At 40.8% G+C, this 12,155-nt stretch overlaps 1 protein-coding gene and 1 pseudogene across 1 annotated transcript in view; one reads left to right on the forward strand and one right to left on the reverse strand.

Annotated features, from left to right (window-relative positions):
* The window catches only part of fa2h (fatty acid 2-hydroxylase), a 107,154-nt gene that overhangs the window by 29,654 nt on the left and 65,345 nt on the right, over positions 1 to 12,155 (reverse strand). The window lies entirely within an intron of this gene.
* Positions 6,821 to 6,993, forward strand: LOC145342785 (U2 spliceosomal RNA; annotated as a pseudogene).

Below are 12,155 nucleotides of genomic sequence, written 5' to 3' on the forward strand. Positions count from 1 at the left end.
AGGAACAATCCTCAAAATGGATAAAAATTGATTTTTTACTGAATGAACAAAATAAAGAAGTTCTATCTGAAATTCAACTTGCTGTTCAATCAGAATATCCTACCCCAGCATTTTAATTAGAACCTTGGACAAGGACTCAACACCATGATTATAAAATTCTGTATTCAACACATTTACCAATTTTTTTCCCATTACCCTCTAATCTTCTCAACAGGAAGATAGCCTTTGCTCTGTATGAAAATAAATCAAAGCAACACCAATGTGTTTGTTTCAGTGAGTTCCACTGTCCAGCCCTGGCATTTGGAAAAACTGCCTCTATTGGGCAATGTATCAAATAATATTTTTAATTAGAAAAATATGGCAAGGGTTATAGGATTAAGCAGAGAAGATGGAGTTATAGAGCAAACATGACGCAACTGAACAGAACAGGCTCAAGGGGCTGAGTTGTCTTATCTTGGTACAGTACACAGACACTTTAACAAGTTTGTCCATAGACTCCAGCATGACTGCTCAGGGCCGAGAGTTTCTGCCAAGGGTCTTCACTTGACTGGGCAGGCTGCTTCTCAATCACAGGTCTTTGAGCAGCCACAGACAGGAAGTCCCATGAGGTAGTGGAATCCGGAATGCAGGATTTGCTTTCTTTCTTCTCTGCTGCTGTTCTGCCTCATCATTAACACATGGTGACTCATAGCAACTTAGACAAGTTGCTGCCACTTTGGATGGTTGGTGGTAAGCTCCTCCAAGTGATCAATGTTAATGCTGTTTCCCTGCCACTCTTCCAGAGGAGCTCAGCACATCTTTGTAATCATTTCTTCATCCCTCCCACTGGAGCACTGGCTACTTAAGAGCTGAGAAAACAGGAGTTAACAGGAGAGAAAGATGGGGAGTGCTCAACGTATTCCAGAGTCTCTCCTTCAACACGTCGGTGGAATATTTGGTTGGCCAGGGTTGACACCAGCTTTGTTTGGCAACATTCAAGGATAGGCCAAGTCACTTGTCTGCAGATTTGAAGAGATTGAGAGTGGCTTAAATCTGGTGCAGAATGGACAACCACATTGTGCAGAGTAATAAGACATGAACTTGCATCCATAGTTCCCAATCTCCTCATGGTACCACTGGGCCAGATAATTAGCAGCACTTGCAAAACCTTTGATATAGATCTTCCACCAGTTGAGTTGGCAACAAAAGATTAAGGATGAGAAATAAAAGCAAATACAAGAGCTTATTCATCTGGTCAAATGTAGTTTGTACAACAGGTCAGTTCTGAAACAAAATATGAAGTTATGTTTTGGCAACTCAACCTGTTGCTACAAATCAAGCTTTGTGACATTTGATATGATCCCGACTGTCACCAAGCACCAGTGTTTACCACACTGGAAACAGGCACAAGCTGATGCTTACTAGCTCACATTTGTAAGTCTAGAAAATAGAAATATCTCATTAACATACCAAGCTTGACAAAAGGCCTATGATATCAATTGATACTAAAGCTGCTCCCCATCTTAAAAATGGTGATTTAGTAAGTTCCATATTTCTACATTGCCCCTGCTAGAAATAGGTTTGGAGCATGAGTAAGCAGGCTTTACAAGTTCAATTATTACTTTAAAGATCCAGATAATGATGAGTATTCCATCACACTGTTAACCTGGGCCTTCACCAAACCCAAGCTCTCACTGTAAGGAAGCAATTTGCAATATTTTCTCTTCCCCACGCCCACCCAATAGGTGGTGTGTCATTTGGGGAGACTTCCTGTACTACTGCTTGGAGCCCGAGGATGTTCACTGATATGTGGGCTCATTGTTCAACATTTCTGAACCAACTACTGTACTGAGAATCAGTAAAGGAAGGTTCCAATACTGGGACAACTTCTAAATGATGCAACAGTTGTTTGGCATAGGGAGATGGAATAGGAGATGCACATGAAAGCTTAAAAGGGCGACGGCAATCAATTGGATTTGGGCTCAGTAATGGGAAAAATCATCTTGATTCAATTGTGAAAGTGTGCACATATTGCAATTCTACTACAATTTTAGTCCACACTTTTCAATAATTAAACTGATCAGGTTTAACTGAAAAATATATGGATTTAGGTTGGATAGCAATCACTTATCAGCTCAGTGAACCAAGAGCTGTAACCAGTAATGAAAATGCACGCAAGCATACTTTATAAAAAAGAAATTCAAAACTAAAGAAGCTCTTCACATTAAATAGTGTTCATTACATTTGAGTAGTGTTGAAACTGCTCATCAGGATATATGGCCACCTCAGGGCAAACTAGATAATGTCGGTTTAGAACGGAGTTGAGGAGGAACTTCTTCACTCAGAGGGTGGTGAATCTCTGGAATTCTCTGCCCGTTGAAGTGGTGGAGGCTGCCTCGCTAAATATTTTTAAGAAGCGGGTTGATGGGTTCTTGATAAGAGAGGGGATTAAGGGTTATGGGGAGAGGGCGGGAAAGTGGAACTGAGCCACAACAGATCAGCCATGATCTTATTGAATGGCGGGGCAGGCTCGAAGGGCTAGATGGCCTCCTCCTGCTCCTATTTCTTATGTTCTTATGTTCTTATAATGAATAGGGAAAGAATAGAGAGATACAGACTGAGTAAGGGCAGAAGGCTTTTTTAAGGTTGGGGCATCACGATCGGCATGTGCTTGGAGAGCCGAAGGGCCTGTTCCTGTGCTGTATTTTGCTTTGTTCTTTGTATGATCAGAAAATTATTTGACTTAAGAAACAAGCACTCAACTTGAATTGTCACATAAATGCTGTTATGTTTACAGGACAAAAAGTTGCAAATTCTGTGACAACTGCCCCACCTTCCTAAAACTTTCCACCTTGAACAAGGCCCAAGTCAGTGGTGTGACAGAATACTCGCCACTTACCTGGATATAGCTCCAATACAGAAAGCTCAACACCACCTAGAGCAAAGGAGTCTACTTGATGATTGACAGGCCATCCAATAGCTTAAAAATCTATTCCCTCCATCACTGGCTCATCACCACTGCAGTGTACCACTGACACTGCAATTGGCAAGACTTCTTGGACAACAACTCCTATGACTAACACCAAGGAATAAGAGCATAACACCAAGGAATAGGAGCATAGAGAGAATTGGGACACCATTAACTCCAGCTTTCTCCATCCTGACTTGGATATTTTTCATCATTCTTTCATTGTCAGTGGATCAAAATTCTGAAACTTTCTACCTAATAGCATTATAGAAAACTTCATAGGACAGACTGCAGGTATTCAAGGTGGTGCCCACCACCTTCAAATGGCAGGCAATAAAAGCAATTTAAATCAACAATCTCCAAAGAATGAATTCCTTTGCTCAGTTAGGGAACAGCGTCATGGAAGTAGCGATTCTTTTCTTTTATGAACTCTGAATATGCCAATCTTTCACTGTAATATTTTCAATGCTGTAAGACAACACCTGGTCTTAAACCGTTAACCTCTGCAAACAAGGAAGAATGGCGAAACTGCAATGTCAGAAGTCTGTACACCCTAGAACTGGGAACAGTGCATCATTGCTCTCACTTCAATAGTGATTTAAAACATGCATTCTGTGTATATGAAATTTTGAACATTCAGTATACTGTCATCATTATAATCTCTGCTAATATGCTTTGTGCAGAAAACCACACACGTCTTATTGCTAGGAGCTTGTCTTTTGAAAGGCTTGCATTTATTTAGTTTTAATAGCTTTCAGAGACACCTCTCCGAGCAATATTCAGAGCTTAGCTTTCAAGCATTTTTGCTCTCAGACAAACGCTGGTGAGAGACAGACTAAAGCTTGGGACAGTTGCCATAAATGCACAGTAGGCAAAGTCTCTTCAGCCATTGTGCATCCGGAGGCTGGAAACTGAAAACTCCTGGGCTGAATATTTTAATATGGGTAGGCTATATAACTATTATAAATGCATTGTATAACATGCAGTATTACAAAAAATTGATAAAAGCAAAATACTGTGGATGCTGGAATCTGAAACAAAAACAGAAAATGCTGGAAAATCTCAGCAGGTCTGACAGCATCTGTGGAGAGAGAACAGAGCCAATGTTTTGAGTCTGGATGCCCCTCGGTCAGAAGGGAAATGACCCTTCGTCAGCTCTATTCTCTCCCCACAGATGCTGTCAGAGTTGCTGAGACATTCCAGCATTTTCTGTTTTTGTTGCAAGAAACTGATTTGGTTCACCATCTATTTAACATCACCATTGAACAGCCACGTAACACACTCAATTTTTAGGAATGAGATATTGTTTTGGGAAGTGAGGTTGGTAGGTACTCTGATCCAAAAATGAGAATCAGAAAATCTAAACTACAAATGGAACACCTGGCAGGGGCATGAGTAAGATAAAGAATTGTTTACATTAGAGATATGAGATTACATATACAAACCATTACTGGATAACTCACATTGAAGTTGTTAGGAGTCGGCATACATTTCTCCTGTGAAATAGGGGCACCACGGAACACAAGTCTCTCCAATAATCCATTGTGTTCAGATTGAAATGATAACTTTCACTGAAGATTCTGAACATTCTGCATTTTTTTTTAATATCAAAAGCATGTAAAGAGGCAAGATAATATTGGCCATCCATGACAAAAGAGGTAAGCACTCGATAAAGATTTCAATTTTAAGGTAACTTTCAAAAATCAATTACTTTTTTATGTATCCATCTCATCAGTTCTGTACACAAAGCCAAGTCATCTTTGCCTGTATTCTACATCTGTAGAGGGTTCCGGTCTAAGAGAATCAATACTATTTTTGTAAATCTGACAAATTACACCACAAGACTTTAAATAAAAAGTGAACATCAAGGTTAATGTTAGGGTGTTGCCACTTCTAGAAGCTTACTTAAAATTGAATGGAGCAAAAAACATAATCCATGATTAAACAACATTAAATTCTAGCCAACTTTGATTAATCAAGTGTCAGATCAAATTGAAGAATTTGATTCATGTCAAAGATTATATATACACCAAGTTATTCTCAACTGGATTTCTCTTAGTAATAGTACCCCCCCAAAAATTCCAATGTCAAAGGTGGCTGACTTATTTCTTATGTCTTTTACAGTTGTGTGGAGGTCAACAAAACAGGATTCACTGGTAAATACAATTCTCCAGTCTTGTTCAACTCAGTCCCATATTCAGCCAGGTTGACAGGTTTGTAATTATAGGATTATATATTACAATATAGCAATACATTACAATCCCAGATTACTCATGTATCAAATCGCTGTACCAGAAAACTTATTCATTGATCCTGGGAGGAGGAAAATGCTCCAGTTTACAGGTGCGATCAACTTTCCATCTCACAAGCAGCTCTTGCTAGACTCAGATCAACATCACAACTTCCCAGAATAACACTTCTTAAAAGTAAAATAATTTCTTAAAATAAACCTTACTGGTGGTAAAAGCCATTTGGTTCGCCCAAATTCAGAAGGATAACGTTCTGCCTGGCCTGATTTAGATTCATTTCTTAGACGATCACAAGGTTTCTACCTACTCTTACGTTCCACGTACTGACCAATGAGATACTTCCTGATATTAACACTCAGCCACCATCTCACTCTAACAATTTCATTTAAAGCATTATTCCATGTTAGGAACTTTATGCATAAAAGATAATTCCTCAGAAACTTCCTTTCAAGGCTCCAATCTCTCCTAGATTGGTATCGGTCCAATGCCATGAGTTGGGTTAGTTATACTGTTCCCAGAACTTCACATTTTATTTTAGAAATTTAACCAATTGAACACAATTTTGGTGATTACAGAAGTAATTAATTTGCTGCCAACCCTAAAATAGGCAGAGGTCCTCAAAAGACACTGTGCAAATATCAAGGTTCCTAGATGCCTCAGGTTCTTTTGCTCTCTTCAAGTTAGTGCCCGTGGACATCCATGTGTTGGGTCATGGTTATGTTTGGCAAGGTACTGCAGTGATTTGCTATTGCCTTCTGCAGGTTCGAGCTGACCAGGACACTCGCCACTCTTACATCTTGCCACATCATCTTTGGAAAGATTTGCAGATTGTTAAATCAACCTGTATGGCCATGTCACGAATGTGCCTTCATTCAAGTCCAAGTGAGGTCAGCATGGTGTAGATTTGGTACTGGATTGTACCAGAGGTAGTGGGTGCTTGCAGCACAGTAGGTAACATCCTTATATCTGAAAGGCAGCACAGTGATACAGTGATCAGCACTGCTGCCTCACAGCCCCAAGGAGCTGGGTTTGATTCCAGCCTCGGGTGACTGTTCTGCGTGGAGTTTGCACTTTCTCCCCATGACCTCTGGTTGCTCTGGTTTCCTCCCACAGTGTAAAGACATGCAAGTTAGGTGGATTGGCCATGTTAAATTGCCCCTTAGTGGCCCAAGGTATGTAAATGAGGGTGATTAGCAAAGTAAGCACGTGGGTCACACAGATAGGTCCCCAAGTAAGATGCTCTGTTGGAGGCGATTTGATGCAGACGTGATGGGCCAATGGTCCCCTTCTGTGCTGTAGAGTTCCGTTAAATATTTCATTAATTTCCTCCTACCCTGGCATACAATTGCCAGGCTAACTTTCCAAATTTGGGTTACAGTTTATTTTAAATTAAGGGAATATTGCAATAAGTTTCATTTAGTACATCTAGGATATTTGCTTAATGCATCTTCCAATACCAAATCCACATGATGCCAATCTCTGGTGAAATTGGAGGCTGGGCTTTTTGATTCTTCAACTAAGGTGCCTATTTTTTTTAAACTTTACTTTTGTGTCAGGCATCATCTGTCAGTCACTTTCCACAGATGGTCTCTTCGGGTGATTCCGCATATTAAAAATGTTTTTCTTGGCTTCTCAGCCTTTTGGCTAAGATCAAGTGTAGTATCAACATGCTGTGCTTGGCTGAAGTTATTAGGTTACATTTCAGCTTCATTTGAAGTAATTTTTAAAAGCAGCTTGATGCAAATGAGATCAAGCCTTGGAGGAGGAGCAATACCTACTCCAATCAGCTTGAATCATGTAGATCAAGCCCAAGACAGGAGGTGGGAGCCCGGTCTTGTCAGCTTGGATCGGGAATGTCTCAACTTGTTGAGACTCTGAATTGGACTTGATTTGATTGAATTGGAATTTTAAAAAATGTTAAACACTTGCCTGTGCCTCCCTTAAATAATTGAAGTGCATAGATCTGACCAGTTGGTTTTTCTGGCTTTCTTATCGTGGGAGGAAGATAAACAAGACCTCTTAAATACTCGCTCGTTCTCTCTCCTCAACCTTGATTTGAAAGTTGGCCACAAAACTTCTAATAAACCAGAAAACTACATCCCACCCTGCAGAAAACCTTCTCAGTAACACAAATGCATCATCACTACAGTTCCCTACTATTTTCTTGTCCCTTCTCCTAGCCCACCACGCTGGGACCACAGAAGTCCTGCCCCTTGAAGTCAAAATCTGAGTCTATTTTGGCCCATGGTCTCCAACAACACAGAGTTGATCTTTGATTGTCCTTTTGTAAAAAGTGGATTTTGTTCCTTTTTAATTTGAACATTGCACACTATTACAATCAGACATGATCTTTGGTACCTGAAAAGCAATTCAATCTCAATTTAAAGGAATTAGTACTTATTATAGTTTAATAGTCTCAATTTTCCCCTTGCAACAAACATTTCACAGCATAATGTCTCTATTCAGCAAAACAGCTGCTTGAACCATATTATTGACTAATTCAACTGCAACTGAAGGTAGGAACCAGTTTACAATTTAGGAAATCACCAAATTAAAGCTTAATAGATACTAGTTAAATCAACACCTACCTCTTCTAACTGCAATGCATGAAATTTAAATTTCATTTGCAAACTCTGGCTCATTACTCTACACGAAAGGTACAGGGTATCGCACGGTAGGTTGCTGCATAAGGTTAAATCTCGGATCCAGGGTGAGGTAGCCAATTGGATACAAAATTGGCTTGACAACAGAAGACAGGGGGTGGTTGCAGGGGATTGCTTTTCAAATTTAGAGGTCTGTGAGCAACGGTATACCTCAGGGATCAGTGCTGGGTCCGTTGTTATTTGTCATTTATGCTAATAATTTGAATGAGAATTTAGGAGGCATGGTTAGTAAGTTTGCAGATGACACCAAGCTTGGTGACATAGTGGAGAGTGAAGATGATTATCTAGGATTGCAACAGGATCTTGACCAATTGGGCCAGTGGACAGATGAAGCTTAACTTAGATAAATGCAAGGAGATATATTTTGGTAGATCGAACCAAGGCAGGACTTACTCAGTTAAATGGTAGGGCACTGGGGAGAATTATGGAACAAAAGAGATAGGTTCATAGCTCCTTGAAAGTGGAGTCACAGATGGACAGAGTGGTTAAGGCAGCATTTTGGCATGCTTGGTTTCATTGGTCAGAACATGGAATACAGGTGTTGGGGACATCTTGTTGAAATTGTTCAAGACATTGGGAAGACCACACTTGAAAATACTGTGTACGTTATTTTTGAAAGAATATTATTAAATTAGAAAGACTGCCGAAAAGAGTTACTAGGATGCTATCAGGACTTGATGGTTCAAGTTATAAAGGAGAGGTGGAGTGAAGCCTTTTTCACTAGACCGTAGGAGGCTTAGGGGTGATCTTAGCAGTCTATAAAATAATGAGGGGCATAGATAAGGTAGATAGTCAACATCTTTTCCCAAAGGTAGGGGAATCTAAAACTAGAGGCCATTAAGTTGAGAGTGCAGAGATACAAAAGAGTCCAGAGGGGCAATTTTTTTCAAGACGGTGACGAGTGTACAGAAAGAGCTGCCAGAAGTAGTAATAGAAGCCAGTTCAATTTTGACTTTTAAAAAGGATTTCATGGGTAAAATGGGAATCGATGGACATGGATCAAACACGAGCAATTGGTAATAGCTTAGTGGTAAAAACTGGGTGGCACGGACAAGTTGGGCTAAAGGGCCTGTTTCCATGCTGTAAACCTCTATGACACTATAACAAAGATAATTTGCACATCTGTATGTACATGGTTAGATTAACCTGACCCTACTGAAATTAAAAACCATGATGGAAATAATTCAGATTGCAGTACTCTAAATGACGAAAAACAAAATTTCTATACAAGTTTCCAATGCTGAACAGCAGAATATCTCGACATTTTAAGTTAGTTTTAATTGAACAAAAATGGTTGAGGGATTAAATTAGGCCTGCCTCACCACGACCCAAAACACAAGTTCTGTCATCTTGTCTTACCTATCCTCGATTGCCATTCCCTCACTACTGACGGGAGTGTCTGAAGCTACCTCGGTGCTAAGCTCAGAAACTCTTTCACCCTCACCATCCCACTCTCACGAAACCTTCCATTCCGAGGCAATCTGAAAGCCTATATCTCCTACACCAAAATTTTGTGTGGTTTGGTGTCAAACTGTGTTTGAAGTACCTTGGCGTATTTAAAGACATTCTATGAATGCACATAACAGTTGCTGCAACTGGTAACTATGGTAATACACCATTCATCCAAGATGTGCTATATTAAAATTTAGAGCAAATTTCAAATCTCTCGAAAAACTGGTCAGGCAACTGACAACAACAGAATGAAGAAAATGTGGTCACACCTAGTTCACCATTCAATTTGACTGGGTTGACTTAATTAAATAGATGAGCTCATAGTTTCATTAACCCCAAAAAACTGAGTAACCTGCACATTGCAAGAGAGGAAAATAAAGTCAATTAAAACCTGCACCAAATACTGCAGATGCTGGAAGTCAGATATAAAAACAAAGTGCTGAAAACACAGCAGTTCAGGTAGCAACTATAGAGAGAGAAACAGATTTAATGGCTGAACAAAGCAGGGGGCGGGGAGAGGAGGAGCTGGTGTGAGTCCTCCCCAACCCCCCAAATAAAAAGCTGACACCAAGTTAACCCATGGCAGCCCATCCTGAAGCCATAATGCGCTGTGGGCAGGCTCAACAAGGGCCAAGTGGGACTTGTGCCCTTCACTGGCTCTAGAAGGCAGGGTTGTGTCCCCGATCTAATTGACAATGCCAGTCTCAGTAGTATTATGACTGCATTAATTGCTGCTGGAGGCCTCAACCGAGATCTTGGGTTCATGTCACATTATCTGTAACCCCCACAACTTGCCTGGGCTTGCAAAATCTCACTAACAGTCCTGGCTGAAGACAATACACATCTCTTTAACCTGTGCTTAACGCTCTCTCCACTCACATTGCCTGTACCTTGAGACTTGATTACCTGTAAAGACTCGCATTCCAACCATTATCTTGTAAATTCAGTTTGTGTCTACATATGCCCTGTTTGTGAACATCAGTCCTCACGCAGCTGATGAAGGGGCAGTGCTCCGAAAGCTAGTGGCTCGTGCTACCAAATAAATCTGTTGGACTTTAACCTGTTGTGAGACTTCTTACTGTGCTTACCACAGTCCAACGCCAGCATCTCCACATCATTAATAACTGCTGCCAGCATTGCACTGAGGAAGGCTGTCTATGGAAGCCATCAGTAGTGTCCTGAGCAGGGAGGATTTCAGTTGGTTGGGAGAGGGTAGGAAAATAAAGGGGGGGGGGGGGGGGGGTCCTTAGATTTAAGCCTCAAGCTTTAGAAAGGCAACAGTTCAGTGACACTGAAGCAAACAAAGCTTTAATTCTGAACTATTATAAAATGCTAATAAACATCTTTAATGGCCCCAGAATGGAAGGGCAGGTAAGCAAAATATATCAAATAAAAAATGTTACATATAAAATATATAAAAATACACACACTAGTGGGGGTGATGGCCTAGTGGTATTAATCACCAGACTATTAATCCAGAAACTCAACTAATGTTCTGGGGATCTAGGTTTGAATCCTGCCATGGCAGATGGTGACGTTGGAATTCAAAATAAAAAAAATTTGGAACTAAGGATCTACTGGTGACTGTGAAACCATTGTCGATTGTTGGAAAAACCCATTTGGTTCACCAATGTCCTTTAGGGAAGGAAATCTGCTGTCCTTACCCATTGAAGCCTACATATGACTCCAGAACCACAGCAATGTGGTTGACTCTTAACTGCCCTTGGGTAACTAGAGATGGGCAATAAATGCTGGCTCAGCCAGCGACGCCCATGTCCCACGAATGAATAAAACACATAATTACTCTTGCCTCAGAAATCAAAAAGTTCCCACTTCTTGGACCTGAGCACAAACCTAGGTTGTTAATGCTTCATTGGAGTTGAGGGAATGTCACAATGTCAAGGCGCCTGGGGCGTCGGTTGAGTCATTAAATGGAGACCCATTCAAAGTGCATACAAAATATTGGTGAACACTTAATATTTATCCCTCACACATTAAAAACACATGACACAATCGTTGTCAAATTGCTGATTGTCAAGTATTGCTAGATGGCAACCAACTTGCACATTTACTCAACACGACACTTCACTGGCTGCTAAAGTGCTTTGGGATCTACTAAAAGGCAATTTGGAAATGCACATGTTTCTTCTGAGCAGTTTTGGCTAATGAGAGCAGAACCCAACAAACAGCAGTTATATCCATTCGGGTTTCTTCTTTATTCTTTCATGGGATGTGGACATTGCTGTCATGGCCAGCATCTGTTGCCCATCACAACAGAAACAGAAAATGCTGGAAAATTTCAGCAGATCTGACAGCATCTGTGGAGAGAGAATAGAGCCAACGACAGAGATTGGATAATCCTTTCTGAAAGGTGGGTCATCCAGACTTGAAACCTTAGCTGTTGTCTCTCCATAGATCCTGTCAGACCTGCTGAGGTCTTCCAGTATTTTCTGTTTTAGATTCCAGCAGTATTTTGCTTTTATATTATTATTTGTCTAATGGGATGCTGGCCTTCATAGCGAGGGGGATTGAATATAAAAGTAGGGAGGTCTTGCTGCAGCTGTACAGGGCATTGGTGAGGCCGCAGCTGGAGTACTGTGAGCAGTTTTGGTCGCCGCACTTACACAAGGATATTTTGGCCTTGGAGGGAGTGCAGAGGAGGTTTACTAGGCTGATACCGGAGTTGAGGGGGTTGGGCTATGAGGAGAGGCTGAATAAACTAGGCTTGTACTCGTTAGAGTTTAGAAGAATGAGAGGAGATCTCATTGAGACATATAAGATGATGAATGGGAGGGATAGGGTAGAGGTGGAGAGACTCTTCCCGCTCAGAAAGGACAGTAGGAC

Source organism: Carcharhinus amblyrhynchos, chromosome 4, assembly GCF_965287045.1.
Source record: "Carcharhinus amblyrhynchos chromosome 4, sCarAmb.v2.hapA, whole genome shotgun sequence".
Lineage (NCBI taxonomy): Eukaryota > Metazoa > Chordata > Chondrichthyes > Carcharhiniformes > Carcharhinidae > Carcharhinus > Carcharhinus amblyrhynchos.